Source organism: Mus caroli, chromosome 14 (genome assembly GCF_900094665.2).
Source record: "Mus caroli chromosome 14, CAROLI_EIJ_v1.1, whole genome shotgun sequence".
In the NCBI taxonomy this organism is placed as follows: domain Eukaryota; kingdom Metazoa; phylum Chordata; class Mammalia; order Rodentia; family Muridae; genus Mus; species Mus caroli.
Window position 1 is genome coordinate 27,803,430 of NC_034583.1, and position 6,000 is coordinate 27,809,429.

The window sequence follows — 6,000 nt, forward strand, 5'->3', positions numbered from 1 at the left end:
CTTCAACAGTTCTATATCTTTATTGAAGTCTGTTCTCAAGGCCTGGATTACCCTCTTCACTTCCACCAACATTAAGTTGTTTCCTTGGGCATCACTCAAGTGATTATTCTCCTTAAGTTCTTTTTCCTTATTTCATTGGGCAGTTTGTTGGTTGGTTGGTTGGTTGATTGGTTTGTTTGCTGTGTGTTCTTTAATTCCTTGAATCATTTGATGAAGTTTATGGATTTTTTAAAAATTCTGTATCTAGTAGTTCATTGAAGTAGTTCTCATTGTCAAACATGTCTACAGGGCTAGTAGGTTTTGGAGAGAAGGTGCTGGTTTGATATATCATGTTTTTCATGGTCTCTTTTTTTCTCCTGATGAGATATACTCTGTGAACTTTGTTAGTTAATTCTAAGTCTCATATGGACAAAGCAGCTTGTGGCAGAAGAGAGAGTTTAAGGGAGAGCTGGGTATAGAGATTGGGAATAGCTTGGGAAGAATGAAGTCAGGTAGACATAGGTAACTGGGATGATATACAGAATATGCCTCCTGGCCCAATCCTGGGGTTTGATGTAGATCTAGCTGGTTACATGTGGTATAAGAATGCCCTGTGGATTGGGGCATAAACAGAGTGGGTCCTGGTGGAAGTGTAGAGATTTGTTGCCATGCAGGCAGTTGTAGCCGCTGCAGACTAGGACGATGGATATGGGACCTAAGCTAGTTATAATGGTTTAGAGATAGTACATGGAGAGGTGGCTCAGGCCCACTCACTGGACTAGACCCCCTGACTTGAAGGCTGGGGATGTTAGACGTAGTATGGGGAGGGCCTGCATGTGGTAGCAGGTAATATGAGTCTTGGAGGATGTCTAGAGTTTGTTTGTGACATAGGCACGGTAACCAAACAAAGCCAGGTCACTGTATATGGGACCTGGCTTACTTTGTGTTTACTGGGAAGGGTATGTACGAGGAGGGTCAAAGAGACTTGATAGAATAGACTCTTGGAATAAGAGGTAGGAGATATGGCTGGGTGGAGAGATTGATGTAATATATCTTTGTCATAATCACTTCTGGCTCTCTTCTATAACTCTTCTCAGGACCTAGCTCCATTATATCCTTCTCCCAGAGTCTTCATGTGTTATTTATTTATTTATTTATTTATTTATTTATTTATATTTTTAATTTTTTAACTGGGCAGTATTTTATTTTCCTTTACAACTTAATAAATACTTCTTGACGACTGCACATGGGGTAAGGCTGCTTGGTAGTTCAGAAAGATCCCAGCGACGGTGCTTTCCTGACAGGGTGTGGTCTTCGGTATTGAGTGGAATGATGTGTATGAGTGACATCACTGCCAAACCAGCAAGACCCCATTTATGCATCCGTCGTTCTCAGGATTGTTGGTAACTTGGGCATAGTTTCCCCAAATAACCTTGCCTTCTTGTGTCACAAGGCCCAACTCGTTCCCATTCACTTCAATACTGTACCTTTGGTGATCACACCCAGGGTTGTATATAATGGGAATAATGGATTCTTTTTCACACTAAGAATTGGTAGGCAAAAGGTAGCTTTCAGCTCAGGATGTGTGACATGTTTTTTTTTTGTTTGTTTTTTGTTTTTTTTTTTGAAACATAGACCCATTGGCCTAATGAACCTTTCAAATTTAGGTGGTTTTCTTGTAAAGCCATCACCAACAAAGTAAACTTTAATAACCATTCTCTTCCATGCCTTCTTTTTTCTTTTTCCTGTTCAAATAACTTTCAATACTTCTGTTTCTCCTTGGGCATGAACTTTCGGTAGAGGGGCCTCCCATCTTCAAGCCTTTTCTTTTGTTTCTGCTTATTCATAGATCTGTGCTGATTCCAGCCTTGCTCATTGAAACTTCTGATTTCCGTGGGTAGAGGTTAATAAAGACTCATTGCTCTTCAAAGTGCTGAGAAAATAAATGACTGGGAATATTTAGCTATAGTTGGGACTTCTGTATTTATTCCTCCACCAAAAGCTATCATGTTGGAAAGTACTTTTGCTTTCGACTGCCTCTCTGTCCAGCAGATAGGTGGGAACTGCTCCATGTGGAGTTGTCTCTTCATCCTTCTTCTTGGTGTTTCTCTTTTCATGCATCTTAATAGTCTTTTTCATTTGTATTTTCTCGGCATGGTGCTGTTTATGGTAGAGCTTAGCCTTCAGGTCAATCATTTTTGTTTTGGTTTGTTTTGCTTTTTTTTTTTTTTTTGTCTTCTTTGAACATTCATGGGCCTCCCGACCTTCTTTCTCTTTTTCTCATGATAGTCCAAACGGTATCCATATCATTTGCTGTGCAATTCAATATGTTCATTTTGTGGCATGATGTCAGCTGCGGAGCAGCCATCTGTGACCTCCTGGGTTACAAAAGCTCTTAATTTCTGGGTGTGACTGGTCCATGAGCCATTTATTTATTTATTTATTTATTTATTTATTTATTTATTTATTTATTTATCTACTTATTTGAGCCACCAATTGTATTGCCTGTGTATACACTGGCATGGAGAATCTTCCAGGAGCCATACTCCAAATGAAAAGTGACTCCTTGTCTCCCAGCATCTATCAACTGCCAAGAGTTTCTCAGGCAGACATGGGGATTTGGGAGGTCCTCTTCAGTCCCTGCTGGAAATGTTGACTATATTGAACTTATGTAGGTCTTGTACAAGTATTCCCAGATACTGTTGGTTCATTTGTTCCAGAGCCATGTCATGTTTCAAAGAGAGCATTTCATTGTGCTGTTTCCCATTCTCTGGCTTGTTTTATTCTTTCCCTCTCCTCCTCAGAGATATTTCCTGAGCTTTTGGTGGAGGAATGAATATAGAAGTCCCATCTATGGCTAAACTTTCCCAGTCATTTATTTTCTCAGCACTTTGAACAGTAATGAGTCTTCATTAACCCCTACCCACTGAAATCAGAAGCTTTAGTGAGCAAGGCTCGAATCAGCACAGATCTATGAATATAAAAGCACATATTTAGAAGTCAATTTGACAACACTATCATGTTGAAAAATAACATCAATGATATTTCCTAGCACTCCTGACTTTTCTAATCTTGGCCTTTGACCATATTTATGAATTCCCTTTTGAGGAGAAGAGACTTGCTGTTTATGTATTGGTGGATATATCTTGTCCAACAGGTCAGAATTGCAGCAAGCAGGGTTTAGTGCTTGATAAGATCATTGATATCTTTTCTTTCCCAGCAGTTTGTATTGCCCTTTTAACACTTTGAAAATTAGCCAGTAGTGTTAGTTCAAGATGGATATCTCTGTGTTCTGTAGCCAAAGTGGGTGCTGCCTTCAGTCATAGTGTCTAGTTAATATGGACAACAAAAAGCAATGGCAGTAGATTGTACTATTTTGAATGCCTCCGGGGACTCTCTATCCAATAACTGAGAAGAAGAGAACCTATGACTGGCACAGATTTTCATTTAATTACCCATTTTTACAGGGAGAAGTGGTGTTCAATAGTTCTGCTCATTTATATTTTATATTATTTTTATAATATGATTTGTATCTAGGTAAATCCATCTAATCTTATTTTTATATCACTCAATTTTTTTCCCATGGGATAGCTCAGATTAGATTGTTATTTATCATGGTCTTTGGCCATCATAAAATGTTGACAAATCATTGGAAAGCAGTGTGTCTTCTTGCCTTGATGAGAAACTTGTTTATGGATCTCCTCCCAGTTTGATGACAGTAGACAGTTTTAGATGTTAGGGCAGGGACCATTGATTCTTCTGAGTTAGGGGGTCTTCTTTTTGCCTTTGTTCAAAACCTGCATCTTCTCTTGAAAATGTGATGAGCCTTTTCTTGGTTTCTTGGATCTCAAGAGAAGCAAAAGTAGATACAGCCTAGGAACAAACTGGGGAAATAGGTGTCCCTAATAATGCTTTCCTCAGAGTCTGACAGTAGAAGCAAAGAGAACATCAGAACACTGTCTGTTGACTGAAGGAAGTCCACGTGGCTCTCTGAGACTTCTAGGGTAAATTTTTTTGAGAAGGATGAAAGGAAGTAAGTCCATTCTCAGTGCAAATCTAGGGAGAAATTTGATCTCCAACAACAATGGATTCTCTGACATTCAGGAACAGGTTTTTCTAAGTCTTGAATTTCTTGATGGAAAATGGCCAGTCTATAAATCATAGAATTTTATAATAACTTTGCAATAAGAGAATGAATGGGAAAGAACTAGGCAAAGAGCCTTCCTGGAAAAAGATGCCTGATGTGATTTTCCTTTACAGTTTCTTTTAGTACCATTGGTCCCTCTGATCTGTGATCTTTCTTTCTCTACTTAGTACCTAAATACAAGGCTGCAATATTCTTCTTTTTTCTAAATCTTCTTTAAGAAAGATAAAAAAAATTTATTTATTGATTGATATGGTTACATCTCATAACTTCTCCATCAGTGCTGATACTGTTGGCCTCCAGAAGATACTTAGAGAACCATGGCCTGTAACATGGACTTGGAAGATGCTGAAGAAGACTTTAAAGGCCATCTGGGCTTCTTCCTTTTCATAAATTGATAATGAGTCAGTAATTGGGTTGAGACTGTAAGCCAGTCTAACAGTCTTTCTCATTTACCACGCTGATGATGGAAGACAATTTCCAGTATTATTTATCCCAAGGCAATTGTGTTTTAATCAAGACCCAAACTTAATGCTATGATATTGGTGATGATTATGATTATCAGGGTCATGTGTTAACATTTGTTCCAGATCCTTTAATGCATCAGGCACTTTCCATGTTGACTTTACTTGCAACAGTTATGTGAGGGGACAGTGCCATCCTTGCCCTCCATGTAAGACCACTAAACCAAAGAGCTCAGATGGCTGGCTGGGAGTACCAAAGCACAACGTTGCCTGGTGTGTCCAAATCTTATCACCAACACCAATGCTGCATTTTTGGGGGAAGTTGAAGACCCTAGAAAGAAAATTAAAGTCTCCAAAAGAGATCACATAGAAGAAAAAGCATCATGTTCTTTACTGAGGTGCACAGTCACCTGCTCCTTACTGTTATTGATGCTACTCAGAACACATAGATACAAACAGTGAAAGGACAGTCACTGGCAGAAATACTACCCTCAGACTGGGCAGGAACTCCTTTTCCTGGCTGTAGCCCTGGATGGTTCACTCATTCCATCCCTTGGACTAGGGAATGGACAAGCTCAGCTTGACCACCAAGACCAAATTTCAATGTAACCTTCTGCTTGTACTCCTAGCCATACATGGAGGTCATGCTATACATTGCTGCTCCTTTGGTTGAGACCTCTTTGTCTAATTACATCCTGTCCACTCTGGTATGAAGACAGGACAAGTTGACTTGGCACTCTCTGAATATGTTGAGAAAACAATTTTATAGCAGGTGTGTGGATCCCAGCATGGATCTCCCTCCCTCACACTGAACCTGTTCTGGTTTTTCCCTTCTACTAGACCTGGGTCCAAGTTAGGTAAAGGTCTTTGTCTTGTACTCATTAAAAAACTTGCTCTCCTTTGCTTCCTTAATTGGGCTTTGTGAACAGCCTCCCATTAATGTGTGTTCTCATGTCATTTAAGATGAATTCTTTCTTATTCTGAAAAATCAGAGAAAAAGGCTCCTTATTTCCAGAAGAAAGAGAATGTCCCTGAACCTCTTGTGATTCTCAAGGTAATTGGCTGCCTGAGTTCTCTTTGCTATCTCCAAAGGAGTTGCTCCTTTTCTTCTTTCTCTCTCATACATTCATATTTACACATATAAACATATGCACAGTTACAGTTCCATGCATCATTTGCAGACCCACACTATTCTTGCTTGTACTTATACAACTTCACCTGGTCACATGACTGTCTTAGTCACGGTTTCTATTCCTGCACAAACATCATGACCAAGAAGCAAGTTGGGGAAGAAAGGGTTTATTCGGCTTACACTTCCATATTGCTGTTCATCACCAAAGGAAGTCAGGACTGGAACTCGAGCAGGTCAGAAAGCAGGAGCTGATGCAGAAGGCCATGGAGGAATGTTCTTTA

The 6,000-nt window shown here is 39.5% G+C and overlaps 1 protein-coding gene and 1 pseudogene across 1 annotated transcript in view; one reads left to right on the top strand and one right to left on the bottom strand.

Annotated features, from left to right (window-relative positions):
* Window positions 1-6,000, top strand: part of Grid1 (glutamate ionotropic receptor delta type subunit 1) — a 733,627-nt gene that overhangs the window by 702,079 nt on the left and 25,548 nt on the right. The gene's annotated exons all lie outside the window — the stretch shown is intronic.
* Window positions 1,354-2,324, bottom strand: LOC110309610 (annotated as a pseudogene).